This window comes from Chelonia mydas, chromosome 1 (assembly GCF_015237465.2).
Source record: "Chelonia mydas isolate rCheMyd1 chromosome 1, rCheMyd1.pri.v2, whole genome shotgun sequence".
Lineage (NCBI taxonomy): Eukaryota > Metazoa > Chordata > Testudines > Cheloniidae > Chelonia > Chelonia mydas.
Genome location: NC_057849.1, coordinates 122,127,201 through 122,143,710, shown reverse-complemented (window position 1 = coordinate 122,143,710; position 16,510 = coordinate 122,127,201). Strand labels below are relative to the sequence as shown.

General features: G+C 42.0%; 1 long non-coding RNA gene across 2 annotated transcripts; it reads right to left on the bottom strand.

Annotated features, from left to right (window-relative positions):
* Window positions 1-205: 205 nt before the first annotated feature.
* LOC122462105 lies at window positions 206-10,157 on the bottom strand. Of its 2 annotated transcripts, XR_006284460.1 has the most exons (5): window positions 10,025-10,157; window positions 8,598-8,676; window positions 8,290-8,383; window positions 7,735-7,802; window positions 206-2,610 (listed from the first exon to the last, which is right to left on the bottom strand). It is a non-coding gene; the product is annotated as an uncharacterized LOC122462105 (long non-coding RNA). The 2 variants fall into 2 exon arrangements; XR_006284459.1 differs by lacking the exon at window positions 206-2,610 and having other exon boundaries at window positions 7,672-7,802.
* Window positions 10,158-16,510: the final 6,353 nt, after the last annotated feature.

Genomic DNA, 16,510 nt, shown 5'->3' with positions numbered 1-16,510 from the left:
TTAAGCCAGTCAATGTTCACAGCGCTGCAGCATTCATTTCTGGACTCATCCACAGGATACCATCTGCCTGGGAAAAGGCCATGGAGGGAGTTAGGAGCTGGTATGAGTTGTGAGGGTTGGCAGTGGTGGAGACAGATTTTGCAACAGGAGGTGGGGGGTCATATGGGTCATTAGTGGTGCCACCTTCTTCAATTATACCTATTGACTTTGCTTTTAAAAAAAAAAACACATCCTCCCTCTTCAGAAGAATCTCCCGGGACCCCAGTACAGAAATTAATTAACCATTTTGTTTCATTTTCCAAACCAACAAGAGTTGCATAGGTTCTTCTTCTTCTATCCTTGGTCCCCTCTATACAGGGTTGGCTTTTTGAGTCCCTCTTCTCCATTCCAGTCTGCCCTGAAGATTTCCTTGGAAACTCCACAGCTAATCAAATCCTTTTGTCTGACATCCATCTAGTCTTCCAACCCTTCTCTTACCCTCCGCTTTTGAGTTTAACATACTATTTCTTATATATTGTTCTGATCTTCTTTTCAGAACCAGCTAATTCCCTCAGCTTTTCTATAATTGGTGCCACCTTCACACTTCCCCTAATTCATTCATTCTGAACATGGTCCATCCTTGTAACCCCAAGCATCCATCTTAACATTCCCCTGTATTCAAGATCTGCACCTGGTTCTTCCTCAGTGCCCAGCATTCAGAGCCATACAAAAGTGAAGGCCTACTTACCATCTTGTGGATCTTACTTTTCAATTTGATAGGTATTATTCTATGGTAGATCATTCGTCTCCCTTCTCTCCATTTAGTCCATGTCTTGCCTATGCGGCTTATAAGTTCGTAGCTGAGTTCACCGTTATCCTGTATTATTGTACTTGAATTTCTGTCTCTTTGGTAATGGCTGGCTCCCCAGAGTTACAGTTTCTTTGTCTTCCTGCAGAGTATCATTGAATCTACAGATCATATACTCTGTTTTATTTCCACTGATTTTCATGCCCTTTCTTTCAAGTACACAACCCCATCTCTCTAAATCTTCTATGATATCCTCTTTGTTCTCCCCCACAAGAACCACTTTGCCTGCAAAAAGCATGTACCGGGTTGTCACTCTCTGGATGCTGCATTGCCACTATCCAGTTTTGCTTTCTCAGCGGTGACAGCCTAAGACTACAACTCTCACAGAAAGGGCAAATGTAGCTAGCTATTTACAAGTAAAGTGAACAGACTTGTATGCATGCAGTTAAAGTTTTAAACACAGTGTAATCAAGTGGATTCAATGGCAGATGTAGCCTCCCTATTCAATGGGTGCACTCCTCTGCCGCCATCACCTTCTCCTCCTCCTCCTCACCCTGATGAGGGGGCATCAACCACTCGCAGCAGAACCCTCCACCCCAGCACTGCAGCCCTAATCCCAGCCTGGTGCAGAGATGAGGCTGGGCAGAAGCAAGCTTGGGCCACATCTGAGTTAATGGCATTGCAACATGGCACAGTGGGTTGCAGCACCACTGGACCCTGTGTACCATGTTGCAACACACAGAGCAGGGAGCCAGGACTAGTCCTCCAGGACAGGAGCCTCCATTGCCGGGTGAGTGCAGGGTGAGCTGATTCTCCATCCTGTGGGAAAATCTGTGTCATACGTTCCTTTTGCCAATTACATAATACTCTTCAAAAAGTGACACAGAGACCTAAAAGGCACCATTAGCTCTGCCACTGAGCATTGGGAGGCTGGGGGATAAGTTGATTTGTTAATGTTTAGCACTTATTAGTTAACCCTAAACTAAAGTAACTATCAGCTTTCCTGAACGTTTATGACCTGATCCAAAGCCTGCTGAAGTTTATAAGAGGACTTTTATTGACCTTAATGGGCTCTAGATCAGGCCTCACAGACAGCATGGACAGCAACACAGAACTAGCTAAACTCCTCAAGGTCTATCCCATCATGCAGTGGGCCCAAAGTATAAGATAGAATTAAGTTTTCAGGGTGGGGGACGAGACAATTACATCTGTTGTTCCAATGTTCTGGTAAAGACCCTCAGTGGAATCTTCATAGGCCATTACCCTCTCCTCCTGTACCTGAATTTGGGTTTAATGTCCGGAAGTTTGAATTTCCAAAGAAAGCAGTTGGGCAAAGCCTTAGTTTTGTTATGGTATTTAAAGTACGCACCTGAGACAGATCCATGCTCATTTTATCCCTACAGAGTAGGGCATAGCTGAGCCTCATGTCCACGTAAGACCTCAGAATAATACTTATGTAGGATTTTAGTGGCACATAGGCCTTGTACTGACTCTCTGCATGGGTGTGATTTTCACCCTAAAAGCCAATAAAGTAATGATGGTTCCATCTTTTTATGCTTGTAGCTTCACTTACTGTTGAAAGACTCTCTCACACTCGTGCTATTTGGTCTCTTTCAACACCTTCTTGCTTGAGAACTTCTATATTCATTTGTCACTATCAAGATCATTAGCACTCAGCCTGGGTTCTCTGTAACTGCTCCATAAAGTGCCTTCTCACATTTCTTACTGCAATTTTGGAAGCACTGATACTGCAGGCGGGTGGGGAGAAAAGAGCTTCAGACACATACAGTATGAGTGTAGCAGCAGTCAGGGACAACGCAAGGCTATAAAAAAAAAGCAGAAATATTTTAAATTATTAAAAGCAAAGAGCTAAAATAAGCAACACCGTTAACAAGCAACACCTGTAAGTACCATGCACTCCTAATACAAAGGTTTATGAATTTTTACTAAGCATTTAGGTACTATTTAAATAAATATTCAGCTATATCCCTGTGAAGAGGTGATTGCCCTACACTTGCCCAGAAAGAGTTAAATCAGAGTGACCAGGTGGCTAATTAACCTAATGGGTCACAGCTGAGGGGAATCAGGTGGCTAGATAATCCCCTGAGTGAGTGAGGGAGACCAGCTGAGAAGGAATGAGCTGGGCTGGACATATAAAGATAGGAAATTTAAAGCGGAGGGGGCTGCCAGGAAAGTCTGCAGTCACTCCCTGGGAGAAGGGAGGTGCATTTGGGCTGGCAAACCCAGAGAAGGGGGAAGCTAGGAAGATAGGATGGGGCTCAGGGAAAGGCAGTAAGGTCTAGAAGGGAACAGACCTTGACTGCAGGCTAGAGGGTCCCTGAGCCAGAATGCACAGCAGAGGGTGGACGGGCCTGGGTTCCCCTTCCAGCCTCTGAGGAAGTAGCACTACAAGGCAGTGAACAGGAAGACTGTCTAGGACTTCTGGCAAGGAAAGACTTTGATACCCTGGAAGGGGAAACATGCATATGATTACCTGACTGGAGGGCCAAGTCCCAAAGAGGCAGCAGCCTCTTGTGGAGAAAGAGATGGGCTGCAGACCCAGAGAGGAAGGCGGAGGACAGCATGCAACCATGGGAAGGGGTGCTGACCTCACAAGCTATTCTCCAGAGTGACCAGGAGGTGGTGCTAGCCTAGCAGTGAGTGACCACCCCCATCACAGTTTGGTGGGGAATGCTGGCAATGATGGTTGCCCTGGATACAAGGGGAGTTCGAAAGACTGTGTGAGTGATTCCCCCAATACAAGGGGGAGTGTGCGAGATTGAGACTGTTTAAGACAGCTGCCCCTGATATAAGGAGGATGGGAAAGGTGGTAGAAGAGACACTTGGGTAAAGAGAAAATGGAGCCATCATGTGCAAAGGCCTTCTTTGCAGAATGCAGGTGTACCCTCCCAAGCTCCACCACAGAGTTTCTGCTCCCAGTGAAGGGGGCTGATTAACAAAGGGGGATACAACACAGGCCCTGATGAGAAAAGATTCTAGAGAACCAGTGGAGACACTGGGAGGTGCAGAGATACCTCCTACAGTTGGTTGAAGAACAGCTATATTTGTTTGAGATACTCCAGAAGGTGGGCAAGGGCTAGAGAGCCTGGGGCAAGAAAAAAGGCCCCAGGGTCAGGAGGCCAGAAGCCAAAGCAAGGCTTTGTTATGCCTGTGGGTGGAGGGGATGCTTTAAGAGAGAGTGCCCCTATTGGGAAGATACAAACCCTAGCCTTAAGGGAAATAAGGCAGAAAAGCCCCAACGTTTGACCTGTAAAGAAACCAGGAAGGGGGAATACTTGTTTCACTTGTGGGGAACCAGGACACGTGAGGAGGCAGTGTCCTCACAGACAGAACAACAGTTCAGGGAAGGGCAGAGTCCCATTGAGGGAAGAGTTAAAAATAGACAAGCCAAAAGAAGTGTAAAGGGTCCAGAAAGGACCAAGAGGAAGTGTCAGATACCCAGAGGGGGTGCGTTAATGTGGTGGAGAAGACCAAAGGGGCTGACAAGGAGAAGAGAAATGAAAAATTAGAGAGACAAAAGTGTCCCTCAGAGGCCATGCTGAAGGATATGGCGACTCATACAGAGACTAACTGGGGCGATATAGGGATTCAGACCCTGGGAGAAGGGGTGCTGAGAGAGCCTACAGCACAAGGACCCAGGGTAACAGGTGAAACTGAAAGCCATCAAGTGGCTTTGCAAGTGTCACCAGAAGTCACCAGATAGCAGAGTTCCAGAATGGGAAATTCAGGCTGATGAGAATGGCAAGTTGTTCCTCATGGCTGGAGACCTAGAGCACAAGCAGGATGTCCAGTGTGCCCAGCTGTGACAGCTCCACGGGAGAACCCAAATGTTGCAATCTTGAGAGGGAGGATATGTGATGGGGGTGTTTACCCCACACTTTCCCAGAAAGGGTTAATGCAGAGTGACTAGGGGACTAATTAATCCAAAGGCCAGAGCTGAGGGGAATCAGATGGCCAAGTAATCCCCTGACTGAGTGAGGGAGCCCAGATGAGGAGGAATGAGCCGGGCTGGACTTATGGTGACCTGCCCGAAGAGCCAAGTCACAAAGAGGCAGCAGCTCGTGAAGCAAGAGAGGGAACGCAGATCCAGAGAGAGAAAGGCAGATGACAGCATACAACCATTAGAAGGGTGTTAACCTCACAAGCTATTCCCCAGAGTGACCAAGAGGTGGCATCAGCCTAGCAGTGAGTGGACCACCCCGTCACAATCCTATTTCCCCTCTGGACATTTAGTTGGAAATTTCTAGAATTTTGCTAGACTAGACATGAAAAAGTAACACCCTATTTCCTCTTGAGAGACTTGAAACTTTGGTTTTGTTAAACTGGTCTCTGAGAGATGTGTTTTTGAGACATTGCTCTTTAATGATGTTTTAACAGGCTTTTTCCATAATACTATTTAATAGGAATAAAATGTTCTTTGAGTATCAGTATTAAATGTATCCCCATTGATTGGAATGACTTTACTTTTTAATTTGCTTTGCAAAATTTGAGGTATGCATAAATCAATAATTGCAGTAAGTCGTTATGAGCAGTTGCCAAGTTAGAAAACGTTTCCCATTTGAAATACAATGATTGTGTTGCCATAGTTACACTGAGTTTCTGAAATAAAGTTTATTTCATCATTCTTATATCCATATGTAAACAGCTGAACTCTGTCTGCTTCTTCAGTTCCAAGCACCATAGGTACAGCAAGTCAGTTTAGCTTGTTAAAACAAAATTACTGTATTTTCACAAAATGCAGATATTTAAAAGTGCAAACACTATGATGGATAATAATATTCTGACAATGCCAGTGAAAAGTGCTAACACAATATTACATGTATAGATAAAACTTTCATAGCAAAAAGGACCATTTGGAGCATTCCCATAAACAATCTTGGAAAATGTGGTGATGATGATTTTAAGTTAGCAAGAAATTTTTTTTTAAAGCAGATTCTTTAAAGTTTGCTAGTTTTTCAAACCTAAAACCTCTCGTGAGCTAGCCAAGTGGGTAAGTGGTGTTTCAGAAATCAGAACAAACAGCTGAGAAGGGAGTACATGCAGTGCTACAGAGGAACATACAGTTCCTGGAACTCAGTAAGGCTATAGTCGAGATGACAGAGGTATGATAGTCTCACTCTCCAGACTGGAAGAAAGTGCATTTTGGATATGACTCATCTTAACCTAATAGATGTAGCCAGGAACTTAAGCTTCAGAGGATTCTTCCTTTTGCTGATTGTATTTTGGGCAAAATGTGAACTGCTACTCTGGGACTGATGATTATAAGCAGGATGAAAATGGCATCCCAGAGTAGAGATGGATAGAAATACACTTGAGGCCAGATCATTCCTCAGAAGCCTTGGTAAACAGATGTGTCTTGCATCATTCCTTCAGAGACAACAGACTAGAGCTATTGTGGACCAATGCAGGAAGTAAGTTCCAAACTTGAGGAAATTCCCTGCCAGTAGCTCACCTCTCTTATATACCAAGTAGAGTCCAGCTCAAGCACCAGGGTCATCTCTGAGGTAGGTAGATCCCAAGCCATTAAGGACTTTATAAGTTGAAACCAACACCTTAAACTGCACCTGGAAAAAACCAGGCAGCCAATGCAGATATCACAGAGCAGCGGTGCTATGTGCTGCCAGCAAGATATACCAGCTTCCATTTCTGAGCTGATTTAAGGTGTAGCCTCATGTAGAGCACACTGTAATACTAGCAGGCAATGCTCCATCTTCTTATGAGTGGAGGACCATTCAGCTCAAGATGGAGTCTCACATGCTGAGACCTGTAGTCTCCATAGGTCATAACTCCGTGTAAAATAATAAGGAAAATAATCCCTGCACTATAACGTGATGCCCAGCTGTGGAGTTAGGTGAGTGATAGTAGCATGTGTATAGCCCTTTTAAAATAAGGCATTGGAAAGAGCAGACATTGAGAGGTGAAGCAATCTGGGTGGAGTCTGGGGTTAGTAGAATAAAAGGATATTGAGTAATTGACAAGGAAGAAAAGTTAAAATAATTAGATTAGGATCAAATGCCAGAGTTTGGGGGCTTGATCATCTCTGCCCTGAAGGTACAAGCAACTTCAGTGGAATTTACTCATATCTGGCAAGGGGAGAATCAGAGCCCACACATTTAAAGAAGATAAGAGAAACTCTGGTTTGAAGAGCTAGCCAGGACATTATCCTCCCCTGCTGTCACCTTCCTCAGGTTGCTGGTTCTCATCGGCTATGTCCTCCTATCGACTAATGCAGTGGTTTTCACCCTTTTTTCATTTGTGGATCCATCAACATTTCGAATGGAGTTGCAGATCCCTTTGGAAATCTTAGACATAGGCTCCGGACCCCCATGGGTCCAAGGACCACAGGTTAAAAACCATTGTTCTAACAACAACCTTTTGTGGACCCTTTAGACATAGTCTGCAGATTCCCAGGGGTCTGTGGACCACAGATTGAAAACCATTGTACTAATGCAATTAACTTTGTATCTCAAATGGTGACCATTGTAATACAGTGCTAAAGGTTCAGGGATCAAATGATAGTGATATGTGATGGGGAGGAGGTTTTGCAGGTGTATGGGATAGAACTTTGTTTTGCGTTTTTCTTTTATTTGTATATACACACACACGGAAATTACACTCACCCAAAAAAAAAAAACACCAAAAACCTTTTGTGTTTATAGAATGCTATTATGGCTGCAAAATCAAGCACTCAAAAGTTAAGAAATGCCAATATTAAGGTTGACTGTGCAATCTTATTTCTGCCCCTTCTCCTTATGCATTATGATACAGTCTTTAATTACATGAGTCACATACCATTTTGTCCACAGGACCACTGCCTTTTTCAGTGCTCAGTGAATAAGACAGCTGTTCTATATTTGTTTTTAGCCTCATGCTTTATTTACTGCACATCATCCAATCATTGCATTGAAGACCGAGCTATTAGTTACCTGGTGGGTTTTGATATGTAGTATCTGAGTGTATTACACACATTAATTTATGTATTGTCACAGCCACCCTGCAAAATAGGAGAGTATTGTTATACCCATTTGATAGACTGGAAAACTGAGACAAGAAGACAAAGTGACTTACTTAAGGCAAGATAGTAAATCCATCACAGAGCCAAGATTAGACCTCAGGACTGCCTGAATCTCCATGTTCAGACCTCCAAATCACACTGCCTTACTACTAAATGTATTGAACACCCACAACTTTGGTTGACTTCCATTTCAATGGTGAATGCTCTGCACTTCTGAACATCAGGCCCCAGGTGTCTCAAATCAGGCACCCAGATAATGAAGAACACATGGTTAGTGACCACATGCAAAAATTCTGGTGCCAAAAATTTTGGTGCCAGAAGCACTTAGGAAATCTGCGGTAGAGCCCAGGATAGAACCACCTCCTTCTGAGGGGGGAAAGAGGGGTTCTTAACTGTCTTAAGCATAAGACCAGCCTTTATTTTTTGCATTAATTTGCTACCTGCTTTATTCTCTACACATGCCTACCTTTCATTTTACAGTGAATGAGGAAGGGGGTCCTTCAGAACACAGCACAAAACCTGAACACAGTCCATTCTGTCCACTGAATGAGGTAGAGGTCCTATGGAAAAAATAGTGTGTAATCAGGTAATTAAAGACTGTCATAATGCACGGGCAACCTTAATTCTATACTTAATTTCCAAACTTTTAAGTCAGGGGAGGGGTGTTGTATGTAAAAGGTACATATAGTCCCCAATCACAGCTTTCTATAACCAAAAAAGAACAGAAGATTGCATCAAGTGTCTTAGAAACCTAGCTATGCAAGTCTAATTTACCTAGAAAATGCTTAGATGCTGCAGTGGTGGGTGCAACAGAAACCCAACAGATAGGTCAACAGATCTTCCTTCCACGTACCTGCATAGGAAACAGCTGTAATTTAGGTTTCAGAGTAGCAGCGGTGTTAGTCTGTATTCGCAAAAAGAAAAGGAGTACTTGTGGCACCTTAGAGACTAACCAATTTATTTGAGCATAAGCTTTCGTGAGCTACAGAAAGGCCTCGACCGCCGACACCAGGGTGGATCAAGAAACCGTGACTCCTTTTTTGCCATCTAAAAAAGATGACTAAAAATGACTAAAAGAGCCGAATGGCTCAGTGTGTGATCTTTTTCACGTTCTAATTTTCTTTTTAAACTGGTAATGTTTTGCTTTAAATAAAACATTTCTGAATCGGTCTTTTATTTTTGTTTATTTTTTAAAAACCCCGCCAAACATCAAATTTAGTTGACTACGCTCCCAGAAGACACACTGTGGAGAACAGCCAGAGCTCAAAATGTCACTCTCAGCCCAGGAGAGTAGCCTCCGCATCAACTCCATCACTAATTTGTGTCTGTGGACCCATGCTGGAGACAACACAGTCTGTTTGCAGACGGGTGTAGTAAATTCTGCTGCTGGATATCTCATTGCCCCCTGGGTGTATGGGGGCATTATGCCTACTCCTAGCCTACACAGCCAGAGTGCCTCCAGCTAACCCTACTGGAGATGTGTATCTCCTCCTTCCTCCCTAATACAACTCTGTAGTGGTCCCTGGCTCTTAAGTCAGGAGGGAGGCCACTGTGCCTCACTGAGTCAGGCAGCAGCACTCGGGTTCGAGTCCTGCTGGTGGGGACAAGCAGTAAGCAGTCTATAATTCGTAGCCTTCTAGCAGAGGCAAACAATAATTAACTGCCTGGAGCTCTAGTCCCCTCAGGTGGGGCAGAGCAGTAAGCAGTCTTTAGCCTAGAGTCTCCCAGCTACAGCTGCCACCAATCAGGAGTCTAGGGCTCTGGCCCGCTAGGCAGGGCAAAGCGTAAGCAGTCATTAGACCACAGCCTCCTGGCTGGGGCAGACAGCAATTAACAGTCTATAAGGGGAGCTCTGGCACTTTGGGTAGGGCAGAGCAGAGAGCAGGCTATTGCCTACATCTCCTGGCTAAGGCAGCCAGCAAACATATAGTCCGGGCCCACAGTCTCCTGGCTGGGGCAAGATATGAGTAAAGCATAGGCCTTCTGGCCTAGGGGTGAATAGGCCACCACCCAAGGGGTGAGGTTGGGGGCAGGGAATAGGGGGACCCAGGCCCACTCTGCTCCACAAGGTCCCACCCTAGGGCCCTAAAAGCAGCAAATGGTTCCACCAGTGGGTCAGCGGGGAGCCTACCAAAAGACACTGACCCATGGTCCAGCAACAAAACCTGACTAAAGTCTGGTTTCCCAGGGCTACTTCCTACCACAGTCTCGGCAGGGGGATCCGTAGTCCTAGAGTCCCATCTCCTCGGCAGTACTGGCAACCCCTCTGCAGGGTCGGTTTCCTCTGGCAGGGCGCTGCACAGCGCCAGCATTTGCCAGCAGGCTGGAGAAGTCTGTCTCCTTCCTGACTCCACTCAACTGAGCTGTAGGGCCCTCCCTTTATACTTCCTGTCCCACCCTGGTACTTCTGACAAGGGGTGCAGGATGGGTATGGCTCCACCCACCAAGGGGAATGTAGTGGTCTCTCGCTCTCAAGTCTGGAGGGAGGGCACTTCACCTCACTGTAAGTTCTCACCCTTAGGACACAATCCATCTAGCACTGAAATCAATAGGTTCCTTCTGTTGACCTAATGGGAGTTGGATCGGCCTTTGAAGACTATATTTTTTACAGCCAGTCAGTAAAGTTTGTAAAGCAATTTGAGAGCCAGTTTAATGAAAGATATTATGTTAGAGCAGGATTATTCTCCTTAATGATATGGTAATGAAGTCTGGGTATTTGGTTTGGAGAATGGAAATAAGGCACATTCTTCTTTGTTTTGGTACTCACTCTATACTCATTTGTATGTGGTACTTGAGCTTAGATGATCGATCTTTTCTAGGCTGATCCTGCATACCTTAAATACCCAGATCTCCCATTGACCTCAGTGGGAGTTTTCGATGTGCAAGAAATGCAGGATTGGGCCATATATGTGTGAGATTTTCCATGTTTCAGATGTACTATGGCCAACAGCTACCCCATCCTGTTTCTTCTCTCCTCATATGTTCATTACTATATTTCTGTACCTCAGGAAAAAAGGCTGAGAGAGAAGCTCCTCAGGAAAGAAAGAAATACATTTTTACTGACAACTTTTAAGGACTTTATTTTGTTACTGTGTTTATTCTTATCCAATTCAAATTCTACAAAGAGAACTAGAGACAGTATCCAAAAATGCTAATGGCAATAGGTCAAACTATAACTTTTTGGAACTGAAAATAAATTCTCACTTAAAGCAGAAGAAAAATAAATACAAAGTCGGGCAGGAAATAACCCTCAAAATTGCCAATGATTTCAGAAAACAATCAGACAAGTAATATTTGAAGGAACGTACTTATTCTTCTCAACAAAAATGGAGAGGAAAAGGATGAAGCAGTTGAAAATAAATCACTTCCTACAGACCAAAGCTCCAAAAAAGTGTAATTGTATTTTGACATTACTAAATTTCCTATAACCATTATTTTCTTTAGTTCTCTTTTAAATATTTTAGTTGAATATGAATAGACAGAAAAAGAGAATTAAAAACACTTATTTATAAATTGCTATGAAATTATCCTGTGCAGGAGCTGCTCTTTTAGCACAAAGTTATGTAGTTTATATTTTGCCTGATAGATCCTATAGTACACATTACTGATCACCATCCATTGTTTGAGTGCTTTCAAGGAATAGAAAGTAAAGATTTTTTTTTTATGATATCCCATCTCTTCCATAGTTACTGACTTCATAATATTTTTTAGGAAAAGCGGGATATCAATGAGTAGTGTTGGCTGGGTGTGAAACAGTAATTGAAATATGTACTGACGGCATTCTAACTACATAACAAAGAGCAAATGTAGGAGCCTCAAACAGATCCAGGCACTCATAGAAAGAGCAGGATTACAAAAGCCAAATTCTTGTTCTGACTTCAATTTACATAAACTGCTACAGAAAAGAAATAAAATAAATATGGCTGTAATAAAAAGGCACGCTGGCAGAAATTTGGGAGTTCCCATTATAAGGAACAACCACTCTTGTAAGGCTTATTAAGCTCAAATACAACAAGGATATCACGCACTGTGGTTCCAGAGAGATTAGAAGTATGGTTTAACTCTTGAATGATCTCTGAATTTAGGGCCAGATCAAAAGTGCATTGAAGTTAATGGAAAGACTCCCATTGACTCCAATAGGTTTTAGACCAGGCTGATAATGAAGTTATGCAATAAGCAGTGGCAAGAAGGTAAATTGGATATCCCTTTCCACATCAGGGTGCTGGCTTTACTGCAAGCAGGGGTTAAGTTATGAGAGAAAATTGCATCCAGTATACAGACAGTGAGGGACATGACCATTTTCCTTGCGCCTGGCCAAATGAGCATGACTTCAATGGGCTTTGGATCAGATCCACATAGTCCCCAAATGGCCACGCGTGCATAGTCATTTGTTTAAAGGGATGATGCCAGACGAAAAGTTAGCAGCCCTAAAAAAAAAAAAAAAAAAAGTCATAGATATAAAAGTAAAAGCCTAAAATTGTGGCATCTGTTCGTCATCGCTGAGCCATGTCCTGCTATCAATTTCTTTGAAAAACTTCCATTGACTTCAATGGACACAGTCTGATGGCAGGGTATAGCATATTGTATTCATTCTCTGAAAACCCTAAAGAATGAAAAATGGTAAATAAATGAAAAGCTCTGTCTATGTATGTTTAATGAAATAAATGGTCCACTATTAAATAATCACTTTGGCATCAGTTATTTTGAGTATTCTTTAACACATGATTACAAATGTTTATAAGTTTATTCATATCTCACTTTTACAAGATGTACATTCATATCATGTGATTCAACATAATACACTCTGGAACTGGAACTCTACATGTCTGGTGAATTCATGTAGGAGCATGCTGACATAACCAAAACCTAAAAAAGGTTTCTTCCACAATAACAGAAGGGTACAAACTTTAAGACCAGTTGGTTTTGGAGAGTTTTTCATTTTAGCAATCCCTGAAATGTCTGTAAACTCAGACATACTATGTATACATAACCAAAACAATGCAATGGTACTGTAAACCATACTGGCTGCTCATAATTTCGCAAAAGCAACAGGTTTAAAAAATATAAAAATAAATGCAAAGCATTGTCAAATTTGCACTCAACATAATTAAAATATTACAGATTTAGAAATTTTCAAACAAAATAATAAATAAAACATCCACATACATCAATACAAAGAAACAGAGATATTTACCTGTCTTTGATGTAATTAATACATATCATAGGCCTAGATTCATGAAAGTATTGCCTTTCAATAAATATCTTCAGCTTCAAAATTTGATATTTTCTACATTCTTCAACTGATTTTAATTAAATATCAAATTTCAATAAAATGTGTATGAACTGCATCAAGTTTTAATCTTTATTGAAAATCAGCAAATTCTTAGGCTGACTTTTAATAAATTAGGCACCAGCTGATAATGCAAACCTTGTCCAACAGACACCCAATATTCAAGGGACATTAGACGTTGTACCTCTTTTGAAGAATGTCTCAAACACAGAAGTCTATGGCCTATCATTGACCTTGCTAGAGAGGCTAACTGGCAAGAAATAACTGGTATAATATAAGCAGCTGGATTGTGTCCATGTGACCTGGGTCACAGCTTTGAAGGAGGGAGTAACTCAAAAGGAGGCACCATTTTACCAACAGGGAAAGTCACAAAGTGAAAGATTATATTTTCTTCTTGGTACATATAACTCCCATTAACACTGACCAGTGATTCAACTGAGAGGGTATGTATTAGTATAGCATATAGGACTTTTTTTTTATTGTCTCCAAAGACTATCAGGCCCTAGTTGATTCCACCACATCCTCCTGCAACCACTGTATGTTTTTCAAGGTACTGAATCAGAGGTTCTACCAAATCTCTATATTACCACTGCCACTTGGAGTTGTGACTGCAGTGGGAATTACATGCACGCTGAGGGAAGAATGCAACAAAAAGGATTTACTAAGCTACTTACAGAAGAGGAGTGAGCATGTCACTGTCTGCTTTAACTGTCAGCAAGGAAGATCTCCAGCCACGTGAATTGTGTCACTTTACAGAGCTGAAGATCATTAGTGATTCAAGGATAGTAGATGTTATAAAAATAAGTATGTTTCTTCAGAAATATGTGTCATTTATTTTTTTTACATTTTTGTAAAATTTCCTCAGAAAGAAAGGGGAAAGAAGGATCCTGTCACTGCCATAGTAATAATGTCTCCATAAGTTGTAACTATCTATAAAAAGAAATGAAACAATCCTTTTGCCTACCATAATTAAAAGAGTAGAATGCACATGTAATTTCTCCCACCCTCCAAAAAATCCGTGTTTATCCTTATTATTGTCTCAGATTTCCACAGGACTGTGTGTACTAAAGTATTTGAATCAATGGCCCCAATGTGTCAACTCAAAATTATGTAGCTAGGGCATTTTTCTATTATTTCATGGGCAAATGTAGAAACAAAAAAAGGCAGAACAAACATGCAAAAGAGTGACATCAGGGTGTTTAGTCTGTGTGAGAAATTGTTAGTAGCTGAGATTGGCAGTCAGGGTATTCTAGTGAATTGTGCATGTGATTAGGCGCTAGGAAATTCTGAGTTCTAATCATATTTCCGCCACAAACTAGAGACCTGGGATGAAATCCTGGCTCCACTGAAGTCAAAGGAAAAACTCCATTGACTGAAAGGGGCTTTAGATTGGGTGGTAGCTGGATGGTGTTAGGGATGCAAATTAAGGCTTCATTGTCACCCATAATCATGCTGAATATTACCTTTGGAGTAAGGTACTAGAGTGTAAGCTCTCTGGTACAGGAACTCTTTTTGTTATATGATTGTATGGTGCTTAGCACAATGGAGTCCCATTCCTGATTGTGGCTTGTAGATGCTACCACAATACAAATAATAGTATTCAATATGATTATGGATGGTAGAATCTGGTCCTTAATTTCTATGCCTTAATTTCTTCCTCTGTAAAATTGGGATGATGATAATTCTTACCTACTTCATATAAAAGGCATTATATAAGTGTTAAGGATTATGATTAATAAACCAAAATATTACCACATCTATGGCCCTACTAAGCCAAAAAATCTGATCTCATTGGTTTCTTTCTTGACTTTCCCAAGTCAATAAAAACTGAGTTATGGAGTTAGCTTCTTATTCAAATTGATACAAATTCTTAAGCATATTTTGATAGTTCAAAATAAATTTGTAGCTGAGTTTCATCTTTTGATTACAAAGGGCTGTGTGTGATTAATTGGGCCCTGTTTTGAATTTTTATATACTTGTTTCTAGGCAAAATTATTTATTTTGAGGTGGTTCAAGTTATTTTCAAAATAACATCCCAACTTTTGAGGAAGACCTTTGCTGGAAGTCAGTTCACACTAAATGAAGACCCACGCCAAAAGAATTCCATCCAATGCACATTGTTCTGATGATCAGTGGAAAGCTCTCATTTCTCAGAATGGGAGATTATGCAAAGACTAACATGGCCACTGATGTCCAATAAATGAGACTCATGCTATCTATTAATTCAGTAAAGGTAATCTTTTAACTTTACTAAATATCTCAGAACCTTAACTGTCTTATCTTCAACCACTTACCTGTTGAAGAAGTTCACGATAAAAAGAAAGAGGAACAGAGCACAGTGGTTGAGATAGAAAAGAGACTGAGGTCCATATCCTCACTATGTGCAGATCAGGGCAGTCCCATTGAGGTAAACAGAGCTACACTGATTTACACCCACTGATGATTTGGCCCTTAAAAATGCCAGCTGAAGCAGAAGTTCTCACAAGGCCAGGAAGAAAGAAGAGAAGGCCAAATGCATGCTCCATCCAAAGCTGGGCCCAGTGAGCCTTTTGGACCAGTTGTCACTGCGACTATCCTGCTCTTGAAATAAGAAAAGCAGAAGCAGTTTTGACAGCAGCACCTTCATTCCCATGTCAGGATTGCATCTGCCATGTGTGCTACCCTGAATGAAAGGCAGGAGCAGCATGTAAATACAGTGAGGCACCCTGCCCTTTTCCCAGGATGATCTATTGTTTCTACTTCAAACCCTGCTAAACTAGTAGCTGCTGCCACTTGCCTCCGGTTCTCCAGTGCAGTTTAGATATCTCTGAGCCATCCACTGATATGATTTACCAGTCTTAAGAAACTGGTAGAGTCTTCAGTGCAAAAAAAAGTAACACCGACCCAGACAAATTTGGAGAAATCTGACTGGCATATGAAAGTTCTTATTGTGCTGGTATTCATTATAACACCAAAGGTTGACTTGTTAGTAAGCAACTGTTATCAAAATGTAACCAGATATATTTTATAAATGTAATACACTTCAGGAAGTGCAGTTAAGCAGATAACTTCATTTGTAAGATGGTTGAAGGCTCTCAGGGCCCAATTCTGCAGCCTCCCCTCACTTGAGAAGTTTCACTGAAGTCACTGGAACTATTTGAGGGTGAAATTCACTCCTGTGTAGAAGCCCAGAGCATGGCTGATGACCACTCAAAATAGGGCTTAAATGGGATGTGAGCAGTGCATAAGCTGTGCTGGCCCTCTGCACAAAGGTGAGTTTCTATCCAAGTGAATAAAGGCTGCAGGATTGAGCCTTTAGCCATCAATATCATACATCACAGTACCCCAAAGTATTGCGGGTAGCCAGTATAACTGCTCATCTGTTAGAGTTTAGTGCCTCCTTATGGTGAAATTCCCC